Source organism: Gasterosteus aculeatus, chromosome 13, assembly GCF_964276395.1.
Source record: "Gasterosteus aculeatus chromosome 13, fGasAcu3.hap1.1, whole genome shotgun sequence".
Taxonomy (NCBI): domain Eukaryota; kingdom Metazoa; phylum Chordata; class Actinopteri; order Perciformes; family Gasterosteidae; genus Gasterosteus; species Gasterosteus aculeatus.
The window spans coordinates 550,899-571,609 of NC_135701.1; the positions used below are offsets into that span (position 1 = coordinate 550,899).

The following is a 20,711-nucleotide window of genomic DNA, read 5'->3' on the forward strand; positions in this document are numbered from 1 at the left end:
GGTAACATTCTCAAGTATTCTCCCAGGCCAATTAAAGAAAATCTAAACTGTGTCTTTACCTGACATTGTCAGAACGTAATGGTGATACTATGTGATTGTAAGTTAAATCGCAAAACCCCCTGGTAACACTCATTCAACGATAAATCCGTCCACACTTGCAGTAGATGTTTAAATTCATGATGGCGTTGCAAACCTCAGGTGTTGAAAGATATTTTTCTGGTCCTCCTACTCTGCAGGTGAATAATAGCAGTTAAAAAAAAAAAAACTGTTGCATTTAGGGACCACGTGGCCTAATGGACAAGGCGTCTGACTTCGGATCAGAAGATGGAGGGTTCGAGTCCCTTCTTGGTTGAAACTTCCAAGATATTTGTAAGAAGTCTTGTGCAAAGTTGAATTTCATCAGATATATGCATTTTTGTTTCCAGCAAAATATACTTCCATTATAGTTAAATTCATTCTCTTGACCGTGTATTTTAATGGGGAAATTAAAGGTGATAGGCTCTCACAACTGACTGACAATTGTTTACTGCCTGCATTTTAGAAGTTCTCATTTGGCCTGAAATCTGGATTTACTGTAGTTGGATAAAATCAAGAGAAAAGGCCTGGTTAGCTCAGATGGTCAGAGTGTGGTGCTAATAACGCCAAGGTCATGGGTTCAATCCCCATACTGGCCAAGGATTGCCAGAATATCATATGTTTTTATTTAGTCTGTGTTATTCCAGCCTCTGAAACTGTCCTATTCCAAAGAAGAATCCAATAGAAAGTCAGCTGTTACTACATCCAATCCAGGTTCAATGATCTACCTCCATCCAAATATTTTTTTGTGGAAACCCATTCATCCTGTCTAGCAATGCCAAGCCAGTAGGTGATCCCACTGGTAACATTCTCAAGTATTCTCCCAGGCCAATTAAAAAAAATCTAAACTGTGTCTTTACCTGACATTGTCAGAACGTAATGGTGATACTATGTGATTGTAAGTTAAGTCGCAAAACCCCCTGGTAACACTCATTCAACAATAAATCCGTCCACACTTGCAGTACATATTTAAATTCATGATGGCGTTGCAAACCTCAGGTGTTGAAAGATATTTTTCTGGTCCTCCTACTCTGCAGGTGAATAATAGCAGTTAAAAAAAAGTGAAACTGCTGCATTTAGGGACCACGTGGCCTAATGGACAAGGCGTCTGACTTCGGATCAGAAGAGTGAGGTTTCGAGTCCCTTCGTGGTTGAAACTTCCAAGATATTTGTAAGATGTCTTGTGCAAAGTTGAATTTCCTCAGGTATGAGCGTTGTTGTTTCCAACAAAATATACTTCCATTATATTTGAATTCATTCTCTTCACCGTCTATTTTAATGGGGAAATTAAAGGTGATAGGCTCTCACAACTGATTGACAATTATTTACTGCCTGCATCATAGAAGTTCTCATTTGGCCTGATATCTGGATTTACTGTAGTTGGATAAAATCAAGAGAAAAGGGCTGGTTAGCTCAGATGGTCAGAGTGTGGTGCTAATAACGCCAAGGTCATGGGTTCAATCCCCATACTGGCCAAGGATTGCCAGGATATCATGTTTTTATTTAGTCTGTGTTATTCCAGCCTCTGAAACTGTCCTATTCCAAAGAAGAATCCAATAGAAAGTCAGCTGTTACTACATCCCATCCAGGTTCAATGATCTACCTCCATCCAAATATTTTCTTGTGGAAACCCATCCATCCTGTCTAGCAATGCCAAGCCAGTAGGTGATCCCACTGGTAACATTCTCAAGTATTCTCCCAGGCCAATTAAAAAAAATCTAAACTGTGTCTTTACCTGACATTGTCAGAACGTAATGGTGATACTATGTGATTGTAAGTTAAGTCGCAAAACCCCCTGGTAACACTCATTCAACAATAAATCCGTCCACACTTGCAGTACATATTTAAATTCATGATGGCGTTGCAAACCTCAGGTGTTGAAAGATATTTTTCTGGTCCTCCTACTTTGCAGGTGAATAATAGCAGTTAAAAAAAAGTGAAACTGCTGCATTTAGGGACCACGTGGCCTAATGGACAAGGCGTCTGACTTCGGATCAGAAGAGTGAGGTTTCGAGTCCCTTCGTGGTTGAAACTTCCAAGATATTTGTAAGATGTCTTGTGCAAAGTTGAATTTCCTCAGGTATGAGCGTTGTTGTTTCCAACAAAATATACTTCCATTATATTTGAATTCATTCTCTTCACCGTCTATTTTAATGGGGAAATTAAAGGTGATAGGCTCTCACAACTGATTGACAATTATTTACTGCCTGCATCATAGAAGTTCTCATTTGGCCTGAAATCTGGATTTACTGTAGTTGGATAAAATCAAGAGAAAAGGGCTGGTTAGCTCAGATGGTCAGCGTGTGGTGCTAATAACGCCAAGGTCATGGGTTCAATCCCCATACTGGCCAAGGATTGCCAGGATATCATGTTTTTATTTAGTCTGTGTTATTCCAGCCTCTGAAACTGTCCTATTCCAAAGAAGAATCCAATAGAAAGTCAGCTGATACTACATCCCATCCAGGTTCAATGATCTACCTCCATCCAAATATTTTTTTGTGGAAACCCATTCATCCTGTCTAGCAATGCCAAGCCAGTAGGTGATCCCACTGGTAACATTCTCAAGTATTCTCCCAGGCCAATTAAAGAAAATCTAAACTGTGTCTTTACCTGACATTGTCAAAACGTAATGGTGATACTATGTGATTGTAAGTTAAATCGCAAAACCCCCTGGTAACACTCATTCAACGATAAATCCGTCCACACTTGCAGTAGATGTTTAAATTTATGATGGCGTTGCAAACCTCAGGTGTTGAAAGATATTTTTCTGGTCCTCCTACTCTGCAGGTGAATAATAGCAGTTAAAAAAAATGAAACTGTTGCATTTAGGGACCACGTGGCCTAATGGACAAGGCGTCTGACTTCGGACCAGAAGATGGAGGGTTCGAGTCCCTTCTTGGTTGAAACTTCCAAGATATTTGTAAGAAGTCTTGTGCAAAGTAGAATTTCCTCAAGTATGAGCATTGTTGTTTCCAACAAAACATACTTCCATTATATTTAAATTCATTCTCTTCACCGTCTATTTTAATGGGGAAATTAAAGGTGATAGGCTCTCACAACTGATTGACAATTATTTACTGCCTGCATCATAGAAGTTCTCATTTGGCCTGATATCTGGATTTACTGTAGTTGGATAAAATCAAGAGAAAATGGCAGGTTAGCTCAGATGGTCAGAGCGTGGTGCTAATAACGCCAAGGTCATGGGTTCAATCCCCATACTGGCCAAGGATTGCCAGGATATCATGTTTTTATTTAGTCTGTGTTATTCCAGCCTCTGAAACTGTCCTATTCCAAAGAATAATCCAATAGAAAGTCAGCTGATACTACATCCCATCCAGGTTCAATGATCTACCTCCATCCAAATATTTTTTTGTGGAAACCCATTCATCCTGTCTAGCAATGCCAAGCCAGTAGGTGATCCCACTGGTAACATTCTCAAGTATTCTCTCAGGCCAATTAAAAAAAATCTAAACTGTGTCTTTACCTGACATTGTCAGAACGTAATGGTGATACTATGTGATTGTAAGTTAAATCGCAAAACCCCCTGGTAACACTCATTCAACGATAAATCCGTCCACACTTGCAATAGATGTTTAAATTCATGATGGCGTTGCAAACCTCAGGTGTTGAAAGATATTTCTCTGTTCCTCCTACTCTGCCGGTGAATAATAGCAGTAAAAAAAAAAGTGAAACTGCTGCATTTAGGGACCACGTGGCCTAATGGACAAGGCGTCTGACTTCGGATCAGAACATTGAGGGTTCGAGTCCCTTCGTGGTTGAAACTTCCAAGATATTTGTAAGAAGTCTTGTGCAAAGTTGAATTTCATCAGGTATATGCATTGTTGTTTCCAACAAAATATACTTCCATTATATTTAAATTCATTCTCTTCACCGTCTATTTTAATGGGGAAATTAAAGGTGATAGGCTCTCACAACTGATTGACAATTATTTACTGCCTGCATCATAGAAGTTCTCATTTGGCCTGGAATCTGGATTTACTGTAGTTGGATAAAATCAAGAGAAAAGGGCCGGTTAGCTCAGATGGTCAGAGCGTGGTGCTAATAACGCCAAGGTCATGGGTTCAATCCCCATACTGGCCAAGGATTGCCAGCATATCATATGTTTTTATTTAGTCTGTGTTATTCCAGCCTCTGAAACTGTCCTATTCCAAAGAAGAATCCAATAGAAAGTCAGCTGATACTACATCCCATCCAGGTTCAATGATCTACCTCCATCCAAAGGTTTTTTTGTGGAAACCCATTCATTCTGTCTAGCAATGCCAAGCCAGTAGGTGATCCCACTGGTAACATTCTCAAGTATTCTCCCAGGCCAATTAAAAAAAATCAAAACTGTGTCTTTACCTGACATTGTCAGAACGTAATGGTGATACTATGTGATTGTAAGTTAAATCCCAAAAAAAACCCGGTAACACTCATTCAACGATAAATCCGTCCACACTTGCAGTAGATGTTTAAATTCATGATGGCGTTGCAAACCTCAGGTGTTGAAAGATATTTTTCTGGTCCTCCTACTCTGCAGGTGAATAATAGCAGTTAAAAAAAGTGAAACTGCTGCATTTAGGGACCACGTGGCCTAATGGACAAGGCGTCTGACTTCGGATCAGAAGATTGAGGGTTCGAGTCCCTTCGTGGTTGAAACTTCCAAGATATTTGTAAGATGTCTTGTGCAAAGTTGAATTTCATCAGATATATGCATTGTTGTTTCCAACAAAATATACTTCCATTATATTTAAATTCATTCTCTTCACCGTCTATTTTAATGGGGAAATTAAAGGTGATAGGCTGTCACAACTGACTGACAATTATTTACTGCCTGCATCATAGAAGTTCTCATTTGGCCTGAAATCTGGATTTACTGTAGTTGGATAAAACCAAGAGAAAAGGGCCGGTTAGCTCAGATGGTCAGAGCGTGGTGCTAATAACGCCAAGGTCATGGGTTCAATCCCCATACTGGCCAAGGATTGCCAGGATATCATGTTTTTATTTAGTCTGTGTTATTCCAGCCTCTGAAACTGTCCTATTCCAAAGAAGAATCCAATAGAAAGTGAGCTGATACTACATCCCATCCAGGTTCAATGATCTACCTCCATCCAAATATTTTTTGTGGAAACCCATCCATCCTGTCTAGCAATGCCAAGCCAGTAGGTGATCCCACTGGTAACATTCTCAAGTATTCTCCCAGGCCAATTAAGAAAAATCTAAACTGTGTCTTTACCTGACATTGTCAGAACGTAATGGTGATACTATGTGATTGTAAGTTAAGTCGCAAAACCCCCTGGTAACACTCATTCAACAATAAATCCGTCCACACTTGCAGTACATATTTAAATTCATGATGGCGTTGCAAACCTCAGGTGTTGAAAGATATTTTTCTGGTCCTCCTACTCTGCAGGTGAATAATAGCAGTTAAAAAAAATGAAACTGTTGCATTTAGGGACCACGTGGCCTAATGGACAAGGCGTCTGACTTCGGATCAGAAGATGGAGGGTTCGAGTCCCTTCTTGGTTGAAACTTCCAAGATATTTGTAAGAAGTCTTGCGCAAAGTTGAATTTCATCAGATATATGCATTTTTGTTTCCAACAAAATATACTTCCATTATAGTTAAATTCATTCTCTTCACCGTCTATTTTAATTGGGAAATTAAAGGTGATAGGCTCTCACAACTGATTGACAATTATTTACTGCCTGCATCATAGAAGTTCTCATTTGGCCTGAAATCTGGATTTACTGTAGTTGGATAAAATCAAGAGAAAAGGGCCGGTTAGCTCAGATGGTCAGAGCGTGGTGCTAATAACGCCAAGGTCATGGGTTCAATCCCCATACTGGCCAAGGATTGCCAGAATATCATATGTTTTTATTTAGTCTGTGTTATTCCAGCCTCTGAAAATGTCCTATTCCAAAGAAGAATCCAATAGAAAGTCAGCTGTTACTACATCCCATCCAGGTTCAATGATCTCCCTCCATCCAAAGGTTTTTTTGTGGAAACCCATTCATTCTGTCTAGCAATGCCAAGCCAGTAGGTGATCCCACTGGTAACATTCTCAAGTATTCTCCCAGGCCAATTAAAAAAAATCAAAACTGTGTCTTTACCTGACATTGTCAGAACGTAATGGTGATACTATGTGATTGTAAGTTAAATCCCAAAAAAAACCCGGTAACACTCATTCAATGATAAATCCGTCCACACTTGCAGTACATATTTAAATTCATGATGGCGTTGCAAACCTCAGGTGTTGAAAGATATTTTTCTGGTCCTCCTACTCTGCAGGTGAATAATAGCAGTTAAAAAAAAATGAAACTGTTGCATTTAGGGACCACGTGGCCTAATGGACAAGGCGTCTGACTTCGGATCAGAAGATTGAGGGTTCGAGTCCCTTCTTGGTTGAAACTTCCAAGATATTTGTAAGAAGTCTTGTGCAAAGTTGAATTTCATCAGGTATATGCATTGTTGTTTCCAACAAAATATACTTCCATTATATTTAAATTCATTCTCTTCACCGTCTATTTTAATGGGGAAATTAAAGGTGATACGCTCTCACAACTGATTGACAATTATTTACTGCCTGCATCATAGAAGTTCTCATTTGGCCTGAAATCTGGATTTACTGTAGTTGGATAAAACCAAGCGAAAAGGGCCGGTTAGCTCAGATGGTCAGAGCGTGGTGCTAATAACGCCAAGGTCATGGGTTCAATCCCCATACTGGCCAAGGATTGCCAGGATATCATGTTTTTATTTAGTCTGTGTTATTCCAGCCTCTGAAACTGTCCTATTCCAAAGAAGAATCCAATAGAAAGTGAGCTGATACTACATCCCATCCAGGTTCAATGATCTACCTCCATCCAAATATTTTTTGTGGAAACCCATCCATCCTGTCTAGCAATGCCAAGCCAGTAGGTGATCCCACTGGTAACATTCTCAAGTATTCTCCCAGGCCAATTAAAAAAAATCTAAACTGTGTCTTTACCTGACATTGTCAGAACGTAATGGTGATACTATGTGATTGTAAGTTAAGTCGCAAAACCCCCTGGTAACACTCATTCAACAATAAATCCGTCCACACTTGCAGTACATATTTAAATTCATGATGGCGTTGCAAACCTCAGGTGTTGAAAGATATTTTTCTGGTCCTCCTACTCTGCAGGTGAATAATAGCAGTTAAAAAAAATGAAACTGTTGAATTTAGGGACCACGTGGCCTAATGGACAAGGCGTCTGACTTCGGATCAGAAGATTGAGGGTTCGAGTCCCTTCTTGGTTGAAAGGTCCAAGATATTTGTAAGAAGTCTTGTGCAAAGTTGAATTTCATCAGGTATATGCATTGTTGTTTCCAACAAAATATACTTCCATTATATTTGAATTCATTCTCTTCACCGTGTATTTTAATGGGGAAATTAAAGGTGATAGGCTCTCACAACTGATTGACAATTATTTGCTGCCTGCATCATAGAAGTTCTCATTTGGCCTGAAATCTGGATTTACTGTAGTTGGATAAAACAAAGAGAAAAGGGCCGGTTAGCTCAGATGGTCAGAGCGTGGTGCTAATAACGCCAAGGTCATGGGTTCAATCCCCATACTGGCCAAGGATTGCCAGAATATCATATGTTTTTATTTAGTCTGTGTTATTCCAGCCTCTGAAACTGTCCTATTCCAAAGAAGAATCCAATAGAAAGTCAGCTGTTACTACATCCCATCCAGGTTCAATGATCTACCTCCATCCAAATATTTTTTTGTGGAAACCCATTCATCCTGTCTAGCAATGCCAAGCCAGTAGGTGATCCCACTGGTAACATTCTCAAGTATTCTCCCAGGCCAATTAAAAAAAATCTAAACTGTGTCTTTACCTGACATTGTCAGAACGTAATGGTGATACTATGTGATTGTAAGTTAAATCGCAAAACCCCCTGGTAACACTCATTCAACGATAAATCCGTCCACACTTGCAGTAGATGTTTAAATTCATGATGGCGTTGCAAACCTCAGGTGTTGAAAGATATTTTTCTGGTCCTCCTACTCTGCAGGTGAATAATAGCAGTTAAAAAAAATGAAACTGTTGCATTTAGGGACCACGTGGCCTAATGGACAAGGCGTCTGACTTCGGATCAGAAGATTGAGGGTTCGAGTCCCTTCGTGGTTGAAACTTCCAAGATATTTGTAAGATGTCTTGTGCAAAGTTAAATTTCCTCAGGTATGAGCATTGTTGTTTCCAACAAAATACTTTTCCATTATATTTAAATTCATTCTCTTCACCGTCTATTTTAATGGGGAAATTAAAGGTGATACGCTCTCACAACTGATTGACAATTATTTACTGCCTGCATCATAGAAGTTCTCATTTGGCCTGAAATCTGGATTTACTGTAGTTGGATAAAACCAAGAGAAAAGGGCCGGTTAGCTCAGATGGTCAGAGTGTGGTGCTAATAACGCCAAGGTCATGGGTTCAATCCCCATACTGGCCAAGGATTGCCAGAATATCATATGTTTTTATTTAGTCTGTGTTATTCCAGCCTCTGAAACTGTCCTATTCCAAAGAAGAATCCAATAGAAAGTGATCTGATACTACATCCCATCCAGGTTCAATGATCTACCTCCATCCAAATATTTTTTGTGGAAACCCATCCATCCTGTCTAGCAATGCCAAGCCAGTAGGTGATCCCACTGGTAACATTCTCAAGTATTCTCCCAGGCCAATTAAAAAAAATCAAAACTGTGTCTTTACCTGACATTGTCAGAACGTAATGGTGATACTATGTGATTGTAAGTTAAATCCCAAAAAAAACCCGGTAACACTCATTCAATGATAAATCCGTCCACACTTGCAGTACATATTTAAATTCATGATGGCGTTGCAAACCTCAGGTGTTGAAAGATATTTTTCTGGTCCTCCTACTCTGCAGGTGAATAATAGCAGTTAAAAAAAAATGAAACTGTTGCATTTAGGGACCACGTGGCCTAATGGACAAGGCGTCTGACTTCGGATCAGAAGATTGAGGGTTCGAGTCCCTTCTTGGTTGAAACTTCCAAGATATTTGTAAGAAGTCTTGTGCAAAGTTGAATTTCATCAGGTATATGCATTGTTGTTTCCAACAAAATATACTTGCATTATATTTAAATTCATTCTCTTCACCGTCTATTTTAATGGGGAAATTAAAGGTGATACGCTCTCACAACTGATTGACAATTATTTACTGCCTGCATCATAGAAGTTCTCATTTGGCCTGAAATCTGGATTTACTGTAGTTGGATAAAACCAAGAGAAAAGGGCCGGTTAGCTCAGATGGTCAGAGCGTGGTGCTAATAACGCCAAGGTCATGGGTTCAATCCCCATACTGGCCAAGGATTGCCAGGATATCATGTTTTTATTTAGTCTGTGTTATTCCAGCCTCTGAAACTGTCCTATTCCAAAGAAGAATCCAATAGAAAGTGAGCTGATACTACATCCCATCCAGGTTCAATGATCTACCTCCATCCAAATATTTTTTGTGGAAACCCATCCATCCTGTCTAGCAATGCCAAGCCAGTAGGTGATCCCACTGGTAACATTCTCAAGTATTCTCCCAGGCCAATTAAAAAAAATCAAAACTGTGTCTTTACCTGACATTGTCAGAACGTAATGGTGATACTATGTGATTGTAAGTTAAGTCGCAAAACCCCCTGGTAACACTCATTCAACAATAAATCCGTCCACACTTGCAGTACATATTTAAATTCATGATGGCGTTGCAAACCTCAGGTGTTGAAAGATATTTTTCTGGTCCTCCTACTCTGCCGGTGAATAATAGCAGTGAAAAAGAAAGTGAAACTGCTGCATTTAGGGACCACGTGGCCTAATGGACAAGGCGTCTGACTTCGGATCAGAAGATTGAGGGTTCGAGTCCCTTCGTGGTTGAAACTTCCAAGATATTTGTAAGATGTCTTGTGCAAAGTTAAATTTCCTCAGGTATGAGCATTGTTGTTTCCAACAAAATACTTTTCCATTATATTTAAATTCATTCTCTTCACCGTCTATTTTAATGGGGAAATTAAAGGTGATACGCTCTCACAACTGATTGACAATTATTTACTGCCTGCATCATAGAAGTTCTCATTTGGCCTGAAATCTGGATTTACTGTAGTTGGATAAAACCAAGAGAAAAGGGCCGGTTAGCTCAGATGGTCAGAGTGTGGTGCTAATAACGCCAAGGTCATGGGTTCAATCCCCATACTGGCCAAGGATTGCCAGAATATCATATGTTTTTATTTAGTCTGTGTTATTCCAGCCTCTGAAACTGTCCTATTCCAAAGAAGAATCCAATAGAAAGTGATCTGATACTACATCCCATCCAGGTTCAATGATCTACCTCCATCCAAATATTTTTTGTGGAAACCCATCCATCCTGTCTAGCAATGCCAAGCCAGTAGGTGATCCCACTGGTAACATTCTCAAGTATTCTCCCAGGCCAATTAAAAAAAATCTAAACTGTGTCTTTACCTGACATTGTCAGAACGTAATGGTGATACTATGTGATTGTAAGTTAAGTCGCAAAACCCCCTGGTAACACTCATTCAACAATAAATCCGTCCACACTTGCAGTACATATTTAAATTCATGATGGCGTTGCAAACCTCAGGTGTTGAAAGATATTTTTCTGGTCCTCCTACTCTGCAGGTGAATAATAGCAGTTAAAAAAAATGAAACTGTTGAATTTAGGGACCACGTGGCCTAATGGACAAGGCGTCTGACTTCGGATCAGAAGATTGAGGGTTCGAGTCCCTTCTTGGTTGAAACGTCCAAGATATTTGTAAGAAGTCTTGTGCAAAGTTGAATTTCATCAGGTATATGCATTGTTGTTTCCAACAAAATATACTTCCATTATATTTAAATTCATTCTCTTCACCGTCTATTTTAATGGGGAAATTAAAGGTGATACGCTCTCACAACTGATTGACAATTATTTACTGCCTGCATCATAGAAGTTCTCATTTGGCCTGAAATCTGGATTTACTGTAGTTGGATAAAACCAAGAGAAAAGGGCTGGTTAGCTCTGATGGTCAGAGCGTGGTGCTAATAACGCCAAGGTCAGGGGTTCAATCCCCATACTGGCCAAGGATTGCCAGGATATCATGTTTTTATTTAGTCTGTGTTATTCCAGCCTCTGAAACTGTCCTATTCCAAAGAAGAATCCAATAGAAAGTCAGCTGTTACTACATCCCATCCAGGTTCAATGATCTACCTCCATCCAAATATTTTTTTGTGGAAACCCATTCATCCTGTCTAGCAATGCCAAGCCAGTAGGTGATCCCACTGGTAACATTCTCAAGTATTCTCCCAGGCCAATTAAAAAAAATCTAAACTGTGTCTTTACCTGACATTGTCAGAACGTAATGGTGATACTATGTGATTGTAAATTAAATCTCAAAACCCGCTGGTAACACTCATTCAACGATAAATCCGTCCACACTTGCAGTAGATGTTTAAATTCATGATGGCGTTGCAAACCTCAGGTGTTGAAAGATATTTTTCTGGTCCTCCTACTTTGCAGGTGAATAATAGCAGTTAAAAAAAATGAAACTGTTGCATTTAGGGACCACGTGGCCTAATGGACAAGGTGTCTGACTTCGGATCAGAAGATTGAGGGTTCGAGTCCCTTCTTGGTTGAAACTTCCAAGATATTTGTAAGAAGTCTTGTGCAAAGTTGAATTTCATCAGATATATGCATTTTTGTTTCCAACAAAATATACTTCCATTATAGTTAAATTCATTCTCTTCACCGTGTATTTTAATGGGGAAATTAAAGGTGATAGGCTCTCACAACTGACTGACAATTGTTTACTGCCTGCATTTTCGAAGTTCTCATTTGGCATGAAATCTGGATTTACTGTAGTTGGATAAAATCAAGAGAAAAGGGTCGGTTAGCTCAGATGGTCAGAGCGTGGTGCTAATAATGCCAAGGTCATGGGTTCAATCCCCATACTGGCCAAGGATTGCCAGGATACCATGTTTTTATTTAGTCTGTGTTATTCCAGCCTCTGAAACTGTCCTATTCCAAAGAAGAATCCAATAGAAAGTGAGCTGATACTACATCCCATCCAGGTTCAATGATCTACCTCCATCCAAATATTTTTTTGTGGAAACCCATTCATCCTGTCTAGCAATGCCAAGCCAGTAGGTGATCCCACTGGTAACATTCTCAAGTATTCTCCCAGGCCAATTAAAGAAAATCTAAACTGTGTCTTTACCTGACATTGTCAGAACGTAATGGTGATACTATGTGATTGTAAGTTAAATCGCAAAACCCCCTGGTAACACTCATTCAACGATAAATCCGTCCACACTTGCAGTAGATGTTTAAATTCATGATGGCGTTGCAAACCTCAGGTGTTGAAAGATATTTTTCTGGTCCTCCTACTCTGCAGGTGAATAATAGCAGTTAAAAAAAAAAACTGTTGCATTTAGGGACCACGTGGCCTAATGGACAAGGCGTCTGACTTCGGATCAGAAGATTGAGGGTTCGAGTCCCTTCTTGGTTGAAACTTCCAAGATATTTGTAAGAAGTCTTGTGCAAAGTTGAATTTCATCAAGTATATGCATTGTTGTTTCCAACAAAATATACTTCCATTATATTTAAATTCATTCTCTTCACCGTCTATTTTAATGGGGAAATTAAAGGTGATAGGCTCTCACAACTAATTGACAATTATTTACTGCCTGCATTTTAGAAGTTCTCATTTGGCATGAAGTCTGGATTTAATGTGGTTGGATAAAGTCAAGAGAAAAGGGCCGGTAGGCTCAGATGGTCAGAGCGTGGTGCTAATAACGCCAAGGTCATGGGTTCAATCCCCATACTGGCCAAGGATTGCCAGAATATCATATGTTTTTATTTAGTCTGTGTTATTCCAGCCTCTGAAACTGTCCTATTCCAAAGAAGAATCCAATAGAAAGTCAGCTGTTACTACATCCCATCCAGGTTCAATGATCTACCTCCATCCAAATATTTTTTTGTGGAAACCCATTCATCCTGTCTAGCAATGCCAAGCCAGTAGGTGATCCCACTGGTAACATTCTCAAGTATTCTCCCAGGCCAATTAAAAAAAATCTAAACTGTGTCTTTACCTGACATTGTCAGAACGTAATGGTGATACTATGTGATTGTAAGTTAAATCGCAAAACCCCCTGGTAACACTCATTCAACGATAAATCCGTCCACACTTGCAGTAGATGTTTAAATTCATGATGGCGTTGCAAACCTCAGGTGTTGAAAGATATTTTTCTGGTCCTCCTACTCTGCAGGTGAATAATAGCAGTTAAAAAAAATGAAACTGTTGCATTTAGGGACCACGTGGCCTAATGGACAAGGCGTCTGACTTCGGATCAGAAGATGGAGGGTTCGAGTCCCTTCTTGGTTGAAACTTCCAAGATATTTGTAAGAAGTCTTGCGCAAAGTTGAATTTCATCAGATATATGCATTTTTGTTTCCAACAAAATATACTTCCATTATAGTTAAATTCATTCTCTTCACCGTCTATTTTAATTGGGAAATTAAAGGTGATAGGCTCTCACAACTGATTGACAATTATTTACTGCCTGCATCATAGAAGTTCTCATTTGGCCTGAAATCTGGATTTACTGTAGTTGGATAAAATCAAGAGAAAAGGGCCGGTTAGCTCAGATGGTCAGAGCGTGGTGCTAATAACGCCAAGGTCATGGGTTCAATCCCCATACTGGCCAAGGATTGCCAGGATATCATGTTTTTATTTAGTCTGTGTTATTCCAGCGTCTGAAACTGTCCTATTCCAAAGAAGAATCCAATAGAAAGTGAGCTGATACTACATCCCATCCAGGTTCAATGATCTACCTCCATCCAAATATTTTTTGTGGAAACCCATCCATCCTGTCTAGCAATGCCAAGCCAGTAGGTGATCCCACTGGTAACATTCTCAAGTATTCTCCCAGGCCAATTAAAAAAAATCTAAACTGTGTCTTTACCTGACATTGTCAGAACGTAATGGTGATACTATGTGATTGTAAGTTAAGTCGCAAAACCCCCTGGTAACACTCATTCAACAATAAATCCGTCCACACTTGCAGTACATATTTAAATTCATGATGGCGTTGCAAACCTCAGGTGTTGAAAGATATTTTTCTGGTCCTCCTACTCTGCCGGTGAATAATAGCAGTGAAAAAGAAAGTGAAACTGCTGCATTTAGGGACCACGTGGCCTAATGGACAAGGCGTCTGACTTCGGATCAGAAGATTGAGGGTTCGAGTCCCTTCGTGGTTGAAACTTCCAAGATATTTGTAAGATGTCTTGTGCAAAGTTAAATTTCCTCAGGTATGAGCATTGTTGTTTCCAACAAAATACTTTTCCATTATATTTAAATTCATTCTCTTCACCGTCTATTTTAATGGGGAAATTAAAGGTGATAGGCTCTCACAACTAATTGACAATTATTTACTGCCTGCATTTTAGAAGTTCTCATTTGGCATGAAGTCTGGATTTAATGTGGTTGGATAAAGTCAAGAGAAAAGGGCCGGTAGGCTCAGATGGTCAGAGCGTGGTGCTAATAACGCCAAGGTCATGGGTTCAATCCCCATACTGGCCAAGGATTGCCAGAATATCATATGTTTTTATTTAGTCTGTGTTATTCCAGCCTCTGAAACTGTCCTATTCCAAAGAAGAATCCAATAGAAAGTCAGCTGTTACTACATCCCATCCATGTTCAATGATCTACCTCCATCCAAATATTTTTTTGTGGAAACCCATTCATCCTGTCTAGCAATGCCAAGCCAGTAGGTGATCCCACTGGTAACATTCTCAAGTATTCTCCCAGGCCAATTAAAAAAAATCTAAACTGTGTCTTTACCTGACATTGTCAGAACGTAATGGTGATACTATGTGATTGTAAGTTAAATCGCAAAACCCCCTGGTAACACTCATTCAACGATAAATCCGTCCACACTTGCAGTAGATGTTTAAATTCATGATGGCGTTGCAAACCTCAGGTGTTGAAAGATATTTTTCTGGTCCTCCTACTCTGCAGGTGAATAATAGCAGTTAAAAAAAATGAAACTGTTGCATTTAGGGACCACGTGGCCTAATGGACAAGGCGTCTGACTTCGGATCAGAAGATGGAGGGTTCGAGTCCCTTCTTGGTTGAAACTTCCAAGATATTTGTAAGAAGTCTTGCGCAAAGTTGAATTTCATCAGATATATGCATTTTTGTTTCCAACAAAATATACTTCCATTATAGTTAAATTCATTCTCTTCACCGTCTATTTTAATTGGGAAATTAAAGGTGATAGGCTCTCACAACTGATTGACAATTATTTACTGCCTGCATCATAGAAGTTCTCATTTGGCCTGAAATCTGGATTTACTGTAGTTGGATAAAATCAAGAGAAAAGGGCCGGTTAGCTCAGATGGTCAGAGCGTGGTGCTAATAACGCCAAGGTCATGGGTTCAATCCCCATACTGGCCAAGGATTGCCAGAATATCATATGTTTTTATTTAGTCTGTGTTATTCCAGCCTCTGAAACTGTCCTATTCCAAAGAAGAATCCAATAGAAAGTCAGCTGTTACTACATCCCATCCAGGTTCAATGATCTCCCTCCATCCAAAGGTTTTTTTGTGGAAACCCATTCATTCTGTCTAGCAATGCCAAGCCAGTAGGTGATCCCACTGGTAACATTCTCAAGTATTCTCCCAGGCCAATTAAAAAAAATCAAAACTGTGTCTTTACCTGACATTGTCAGAACGTAATGGTGATACTATGTGATTGTAAGTTAAGTCGCAAAACCCCCTGGTAACACTCATTCAACAATAAATCCGTCCACACTTGCAGTACATATTTAAATTCATGATGGCGTTGCAAACCTCAGGTGTTGAAAGATATTTTTCTGGTCCTCCTACTCTGCAGGTGAATAATAGCAGTTAAAAAAAATGAAACTGTTGCATTTAGGGACCACGTGGCCTAATGGACAAGCCGTCTGACTTCGGATCAGAAGATGGAGGGTTCGAGTCCCTTCTTGGTTGAAACTTCCAAGATATTTGTAAGAAGTCTTGCGCAAAGTTGAATTTCATCAGATATATGCATTTTTGTTTCCAACAAAATATACTTCCATTATAGTTAAATTCATTCTCTTCACCGTCTATTTTAATTGGGAAATTAAAGGTGATAGGCTCTCACAACTGATTGACAATTATTTACTGCCTGCATCATAGAAGTTCTCATTTGGCCTGAAATCTGGATTTACTGTAGTTGGATAAAATCAAGAGAAAAGGGCCGGTTAGCTCAGATGGTCAGAGCGTGGTGCTAATAACGCCAAGGTCATGGGTTCAATCCCCATACTGGCCAAGGATTGCCAGAATATCATATGTTTTTATTTAGTCTGTGTTATTCCAGCCTCTGAAACTGTCCTATTCCAAAGAAGAATCCAATAGAAAGTCAGCTGTTACTACATCCCATCCAGGTTCAATGATCTCCCTCCATCCAAAGGTTTTTTTGTGGAAACCCATTCATTCTGTCTAGCAATGCCAAGCCAGTAGGTGATCCCACTGGTAACATTCTCAAGTATTCTCCCAGGCCAATTAAAAAAAATCAAAACTGTGTCTTTACCTGACATTGTCAGAACGTAATGGTGATACTATGTGATTGTAAGTTAAATCCCAAAAAAAACCCGGTAACACTCATTCAATGATAAATCCGTCCACACTTGCAGTACATATTTAAATTCATGATGGCGTTGCAAACCTCAGGTGTTGAAAGATATTTTTCTGGTCCTCCTACTCTGCAGGTGAATAATAGCAGTTAAAAAAAAATGAAACTGTTGCATTTAGGGACCACGTGGCCTAATGGACAAGGCGTCTGACTTCGGATCAGAAGATTGAGGGTTCGAGTCCCTTCTTGGTTGAAACTTCCAAGATATTTGTAAGAAGTCTTGTGCAAAGTTGAATTTCATCAGGTATATGCATTGTTGTTTCCAACAAAATATACTTGCATTATATTTAAATTCATTCTCTTCACCGTCTATTTTAATGGGGAAATTAAAGGTGATACGCTCTCACAACTGATTGACAATTATTTACTGCCTGCATCATAGAAGTTCTCATTTGGCCTGAAATCTGGATTTACTGTAGTTGGATAAAACCAAGAGAAAAGGGCCGGTTAGCTCAGATGGTCAGAGCGTGGTGCTAATAACGCCAAGGTCATGGGTTCAATCCCCATACTGGCCAAGGATTGCCAGGATATCATGTTTTTATTTAGTCTGTGTTATTCCAGCCTCTGAAACTGTCCTATTCCAAAGAAGAATCCAATAGAAAGTGAGCTGATACTACATCCCATCCAGGTTCAATGATCTACCTCCATCCAAATATTTTTTGTGGAAACCCATCCATCCTGTCTAGCAATGCCAAGCCAGTAGGTGATCCCACTGGTAACATTCTCAAGTATTCTCCCAGGCCAATTAAAAAAAATCTAAACTGTGTCTTTACCTGACATTGTCAGAACGTAATGGTGATACTATGTGATTGTAAGTTAAGTCGCAAAACCCCCTGGTAACACTCATTCAACAATAAATCCGTCCACACTTGCAGTACATATTTAAATTCATGATGGCGTTGCAAACCTCAGGTGTTGAAAGATATTTTTCTGGTCCTCCTACTCTGCCGGTGAATAATAGCAGTGAAAAAGAAAGTGAAACTGCTGCATTTAGGGACCACGTGGCCTAATGGACAAGGCGTCTGACTTCGGATCAGAAGATTGAGGGTTCGAGTCCCTTCGTGGTTGAAACTTCCAAGATATTTGTAAGATGTCTTGTGCAAAGTTAAATTTCCTCAGGTATGAGCATTGTTGTTTCCAACAAAATACTTTTCCATTATATTTAAATTCATTCTCTTCACCGTCTATTTTAATGGGGAAATTAAAGGTGATAGGCTCTCACAACTAATTGACAATTATTTACTGCCTGCATTTTAGAAGTTCTCATTTGGCATGAAGTCTGGATTTAATGTGGTTGGATAAAGTCAAGAGAAAAGGGCCGGTAGGCTCAGATGGTCAGAGCGTGGTGCTAATAACGCCAAGGTCATGGGTTCAATCCCCATACTGGCCAAGGATTGCCAGAATATCATATGTTTTTATTTAGTCTGTGTTATTCCAGCCTCTGAAACTGTCCTATTCCAAAGAAGAATCCAATAGAAAGTCAGCTGTTACTACATCCCATCCAGGTTCAATGATCTACCTCCATCCAAATATTTTTTTGTGGAAACCCATTCATCCTGTCTAGCAATGCCAAGCCAGTAGGTGATCCCACTGGTAACATTCTCAAGTATTCTCCCAGGCCAATTAAAAAAAATCTAAACTGTGTCTTTACCTGACATTGTCAGAACGTAATGGTGATACTATGTGATTGTAAGTTAAATCGCAAAACCCCCTGGTAACACTCATTCAACGATAAATCCGTCCACACTTGCAGTAGATGTTTAAATTCATGATGGCGTTGCAAACCTCAGGTGTTGAAAGATATTTTTCTGGTCCTCCTACTCTGCAGGTGAATAATAGCAGTTAAAAAAAATGAAACTGTTGCATTTAGGGACCACGTGGCCTAATGGACAAGGCGTCTGACTTCGGATCAGAAGATGGAGGGTTCGAGTCCCTTCTTGGTTGAAACTTCCAAGATATTTGTAAGAAGTCTTGCGCAAAGTTGAATTTCATCAGATATATGCATTTTTGTTTCCAACAAAATATACTTCCATTATAGTTAAATTCATTCTCTTCACCGTCTATTTTAATTGGGAAATTAAAGGTGATAGGCTCTCACAACTGATTGACAATTATTTACTGCCTGCATCATAGAAGTTCTCATTTGGCCTGAAATCTGGATTTACTGTAGTTGGATAAAATCAAGAGAAAAGGGCCGGTTAGCTCAGATGGTCAGAGCGTGGTGCTAATAACGCCAAGGTCATGGGTTAAATCCCCATACTGGCCAAGGATTGCCAGAATATCATATGTTTTTATTTAGTCTGTGTTATTCCAGCCTCTGAAACTGTCCTATTCCAAAGAAGAATCCAATAGAAAGTCAGCTGTTACTACATCCCATCCAGGTTCAATGATCTCCCTCCATCCAAAGGTTTTTTTGTGGAAACCCATTCATTCTGTCTAGCAATGCCAAGCCAGTAGGTGATCCCACTGGTAACATTCTCAAGTATTCTCCCAGGCCAATTAAAAAAAATCGAAACTGTGTCTTTACCTGACATTGTCAGAACGTAATGGTGATACTATGTGATTGTAAGTTAAATCCCCAAAAAAACCCGGTAACACTCATTCAATGATAAATCCGTCCACACTTGCAGTACATATTTAAATTCATGATGGCGTTGCAAACCTCAGGTGTTGAAAGATATTTTTCTGGTCCTCCTACTCTGCCGGTGAATAATAGCAGTGAAAAAGAAAGTGAAACTGCTGCATTTAGGGACCACGTGGCCTAATGGACAAGGCGTCTGACTTCGGATCAGAAGATTGAGGGTTCGAGTCCCTTCGTGGTTGAAACTTCCAAGATATTTGTAAGATGTCTTGTGCAAAGTTAAATTTCCTCAGGTATGAGCATTGTTGTTTCCAACAAAATACTTTTCCATTATATTTAAATTCATTCTCTTCACCGTCTATTTTAATGGGGAAATTAAAGGTGATAGGCTCTCACAACTAATTGACAATTATTTACTGCCTGCATTTTAGAAGTTCTCATTTGGCATGAAGTCTGGATTTAATGTGGTTGGATAAAGTCAAGAGAAAAGGGCCGGTAGGCTCAGATGGTCAGAGCGTGGTGCTAATAACGCCAAGGTCATGGGTTCAATCCCCATACTGGCCAAGGATTGCCAGAATATCATATGTTTTTATTTAGTCTGTGTTATTCCAGCCTCTGAAACTGTCCTATTCCAAAGAAGAATCCAATAGAAAGTCAGCTGTTACTACATCCCATCCAGGTTCAATGATCTACCTCCATCCAAATATTTTTTTGTGGAAACCCATTCATCCTGTCTAGCAATGCCAAGCCAGTAGGTGATCCCACTGGTAACATTCTCAAGTATTCTCCCAGGACAATTAAAAAAAATCTAAACTGTGTCTTTACCTGACATTGTCAGAACGTAATGGTGATACTATGTGATTGTAAGTTAAATCGCAAAACCCCCTGGTAACACTCATTCAACGATAAATCCGTCCACACTTGCAGTAGATGTTTAAATTCATGATGGCGTTGCAAACCTCAGGTGTTGAAAGATATTTTTCTGGTCCTCCTACTCTGCAGGTGAATAATAGCAGTTAAAAAAAATGAAACTGTTGCATTTAGGGACCACGTGGCCTAATGGACAAGGCGTCTGACTTCGGATCAGATGAAGGGTTCGAGTCCCTTCTTGGTTGAAACTTCCAAGATATTTGAAAGAAGTCTTGCGCAAAGTTGAATTTCATCAGATATATGCATTTTTGTTTCCAACAAAATATACTTCCATTATAGTTAAATTCATTCTCTTCACCGTCTATTTTAATTGGGAAATTAAAGGTGATAGGCTCTCACAACTGATTGACAATTATTTACTGCCTGCATCATAGAAGTTCTCATTTGGCCTGAAATCTGGATTTACTG

The 20,711-nt window shown here is 39.5% G+C and overlaps 36 non-coding genes across 36 annotated transcripts; all 36 read left to right on the forward strand.

The window, feature by feature from the left end:
- Positions 1-599: 599 nt before the first annotated feature.
- Positions 600-674, forward strand: trnai-aau (transfer RNA isoleucine (anticodon AAU)). Its single transcript has one exon. It is a non-coding gene; the product is annotated as a tRNA-Ile (tRNA).
- Positions 675-1,156: 482 nt separating this feature from the next.
- Positions 1,157-1,229, forward strand: trnar-ucg (transfer RNA arginine (anticodon UCG)). Its single transcript has one exon. It is a non-coding gene; the product is annotated as a tRNA-Arg (tRNA).
- Positions 1,230-1,477: 248 nt separating this feature from the next.
- On the forward strand, positions 1,478-1,551 carry trnai-aau (transfer RNA isoleucine (anticodon AAU)). Its single transcript has one exon. It is a non-coding gene; the product is annotated as a tRNA-Ile (tRNA).
- Positions 1,552-2,031: 480 nt separating this feature from the next.
- trnar-ucg (transfer RNA arginine (anticodon UCG)) lies at positions 2,032-2,104 on the forward strand. Its single transcript has one exon. It is a non-coding gene; the product is annotated as a tRNA-Arg (tRNA).
- A 1,122-nt stretch (positions 2,105-3,226) lies between these two features.
- Positions 3,227-3,300, forward strand: trnai-aau (transfer RNA isoleucine (anticodon AAU)). Its single transcript has one exon. It is a non-coding gene; the product is annotated as a tRNA-Ile (tRNA).
- Positions 3,301-3,781: 481 nt separating this feature from the next.
- trnar-ucg (transfer RNA arginine (anticodon UCG)) lies at positions 3,782-3,854 on the forward strand. The gene has a single exon. It is a non-coding gene; the product is annotated as a tRNA-Arg (tRNA).
- A 248-nt stretch (positions 3,855-4,102) lies between these two features.
- On the forward strand, positions 4,103-4,176 carry trnai-aau (transfer RNA isoleucine (anticodon AAU)). Its single transcript has one exon. It is a non-coding gene; the product is annotated as a tRNA-Ile (tRNA).
- A 482-nt stretch (positions 4,177-4,658) lies between these two features.
- trnar-ucg (transfer RNA arginine (anticodon UCG)) lies at positions 4,659-4,731 on the forward strand. Its single transcript has one exon. It is a non-coding gene; the product is annotated as a tRNA-Arg (tRNA).
- Positions 4,732-4,979: 248 nt separating this feature from the next.
- trnai-aau (transfer RNA isoleucine (anticodon AAU)) lies at positions 4,980-5,053 on the forward strand. Its single transcript has one exon. It is a non-coding gene; the product is annotated as a tRNA-Ile (tRNA).
- Positions 5,054-5,852: 799 nt separating this feature from the next.
- On the forward strand, positions 5,853-5,926 carry trnai-aau (transfer RNA isoleucine (anticodon AAU)). The gene has a single exon. It is a non-coding gene; the product is annotated as a tRNA-Ile (tRNA).
- A 483-nt stretch (positions 5,927-6,409) lies between these two features.
- Positions 6,410-6,482, forward strand: trnar-ucg (transfer RNA arginine (anticodon UCG)). The gene has a single exon. It is a non-coding gene; the product is annotated as a tRNA-Arg (tRNA).
- Positions 6,483-6,730: 248 nt separating this feature from the next.
- trnai-aau (transfer RNA isoleucine (anticodon AAU)) lies at positions 6,731-6,804 on the forward strand. Its single transcript has one exon. It is a non-coding gene; the product is annotated as a tRNA-Ile (tRNA).
- A 478-nt stretch (positions 6,805-7,282) lies between these two features.
- Positions 7,283-7,355, forward strand: trnar-ucg (transfer RNA arginine (anticodon UCG)). Its single transcript has one exon. It is a non-coding gene; the product is annotated as a tRNA-Arg (tRNA).
- Positions 7,356-7,603: 248 nt separating this feature from the next.
- Positions 7,604-7,677, forward strand: trnai-aau (transfer RNA isoleucine (anticodon AAU)). The gene has a single exon. It is a non-coding gene; the product is annotated as a tRNA-Ile (tRNA).
- A 481-nt stretch (positions 7,678-8,158) lies between these two features.
- trnar-ucg (transfer RNA arginine (anticodon UCG)) lies at positions 8,159-8,231 on the forward strand. Its single transcript has one exon. It is a non-coding gene; the product is annotated as a tRNA-Arg (tRNA).
- A 248-nt stretch (positions 8,232-8,479) lies between these two features.
- On the forward strand, positions 8,480-8,553 carry trnai-aau (transfer RNA isoleucine (anticodon AAU)). Its single transcript has one exon. It is a non-coding gene; the product is annotated as a tRNA-Ile (tRNA).
- A 482-nt stretch (positions 8,554-9,035) lies between these two features.
- trnar-ucg (transfer RNA arginine (anticodon UCG)) lies at positions 9,036-9,108 on the forward strand. Its single transcript has one exon. It is a non-coding gene; the product is annotated as a tRNA-Arg (tRNA).
- Positions 9,109-9,356: 248 nt separating this feature from the next.
- trnai-aau (transfer RNA isoleucine (anticodon AAU)) lies at positions 9,357-9,430 on the forward strand. The gene has a single exon. It is a non-coding gene; the product is annotated as a tRNA-Ile (tRNA).
- A 480-nt stretch (positions 9,431-9,910) lies between these two features.
- trnar-ucg (transfer RNA arginine (anticodon UCG)) lies at positions 9,911-9,983 on the forward strand. The gene has a single exon. It is a non-coding gene; the product is annotated as a tRNA-Arg (tRNA).
- Positions 9,984-10,231: 248 nt separating this feature from the next.
- Positions 10,232-10,305, forward strand: trnai-aau (transfer RNA isoleucine (anticodon AAU)). The gene has a single exon. It is a non-coding gene; the product is annotated as a tRNA-Ile (tRNA).
- A 480-nt stretch (positions 10,306-10,785) lies between these two features.
- On the forward strand, positions 10,786-10,858 carry trnar-ucg (transfer RNA arginine (anticodon UCG)). Its single transcript has one exon. It is a non-coding gene; the product is annotated as a tRNA-Arg (tRNA).
- Positions 10,859-11,980: 1,122 nt separating this feature from the next.
- Positions 11,981-12,054, forward strand: trnai-aau (transfer RNA isoleucine (anticodon AAU)). Its single transcript has one exon. It is a non-coding gene; the product is annotated as a tRNA-Ile (tRNA).
- A 477-nt stretch (positions 12,055-12,531) lies between these two features.
- On the forward strand, positions 12,532-12,604 carry trnar-ucg (transfer RNA arginine (anticodon UCG)). Its single transcript has one exon. It is a non-coding gene; the product is annotated as a tRNA-Arg (tRNA).
- Positions 12,605-12,852: 248 nt separating this feature from the next.
- trnai-aau (transfer RNA isoleucine (anticodon AAU)) lies at positions 12,853-12,926 on the forward strand. The gene has a single exon. It is a non-coding gene; the product is annotated as a tRNA-Ile (tRNA).
- An 802-nt stretch (positions 12,927-13,728) lies between these two features.
- On the forward strand, positions 13,729-13,802 carry trnai-aau (transfer RNA isoleucine (anticodon AAU)). The gene has a single exon. It is a non-coding gene; the product is annotated as a tRNA-Ile (tRNA).
- A 480-nt stretch (positions 13,803-14,282) lies between these two features.
- Positions 14,283-14,355, forward strand: trnar-ucg (transfer RNA arginine (anticodon UCG)). Its single transcript has one exon. It is a non-coding gene; the product is annotated as a tRNA-Arg (tRNA).
- Positions 14,356-14,603: 248 nt separating this feature from the next.
- On the forward strand, positions 14,604-14,677 carry trnai-aau (transfer RNA isoleucine (anticodon AAU)). The gene has a single exon. It is a non-coding gene; the product is annotated as a tRNA-Ile (tRNA).
- Positions 14,678-15,479: 802 nt separating this feature from the next.
- On the forward strand, positions 15,480-15,553 carry trnai-aau (transfer RNA isoleucine (anticodon AAU)). Its single transcript has one exon. It is a non-coding gene; the product is annotated as a tRNA-Ile (tRNA).
- An 802-nt stretch (positions 15,554-16,355) lies between these two features.
- Positions 16,356-16,429, forward strand: trnai-aau (transfer RNA isoleucine (anticodon AAU)). Its single transcript has one exon. It is a non-coding gene; the product is annotated as a tRNA-Ile (tRNA).
- A 483-nt stretch (positions 16,430-16,912) lies between these two features.
- trnar-ucg (transfer RNA arginine (anticodon UCG)) lies at positions 16,913-16,985 on the forward strand. Its single transcript has one exon. It is a non-coding gene; the product is annotated as a tRNA-Arg (tRNA).
- A 248-nt stretch (positions 16,986-17,233) lies between these two features.
- On the forward strand, positions 17,234-17,307 carry trnai-aau (transfer RNA isoleucine (anticodon AAU)). The gene has a single exon. It is a non-coding gene; the product is annotated as a tRNA-Ile (tRNA).
- Positions 17,308-17,787: 480 nt separating this feature from the next.
- Positions 17,788-17,860, forward strand: trnar-ucg (transfer RNA arginine (anticodon UCG)). The gene has a single exon. It is a non-coding gene; the product is annotated as a tRNA-Arg (tRNA).
- Positions 17,861-18,108: 248 nt separating this feature from the next.
- trnai-aau (transfer RNA isoleucine (anticodon AAU)) lies at positions 18,109-18,182 on the forward strand. The gene has a single exon. It is a non-coding gene; the product is annotated as a tRNA-Ile (tRNA).
- Positions 18,183-18,984: 802 nt separating this feature from the next.
- trnai-aau (transfer RNA isoleucine (anticodon AAU)) lies at positions 18,985-19,058 on the forward strand. The gene has a single exon. It is a non-coding gene; the product is annotated as a tRNA-Ile (tRNA).
- A 484-nt stretch (positions 19,059-19,542) lies between these two features.
- Positions 19,543-19,615, forward strand: trnar-ucg (transfer RNA arginine (anticodon UCG)). Its single transcript has one exon. It is a non-coding gene; the product is annotated as a tRNA-Arg (tRNA).
- Positions 19,616-19,863: 248 nt separating this feature from the next.
- On the forward strand, positions 19,864-19,937 carry trnai-aau (transfer RNA isoleucine (anticodon AAU)). The gene has a single exon. It is a non-coding gene; the product is annotated as a tRNA-Ile (tRNA).
- The last annotated feature ends 774 nt before the right edge of the window (positions 19,938-20,711 follow it).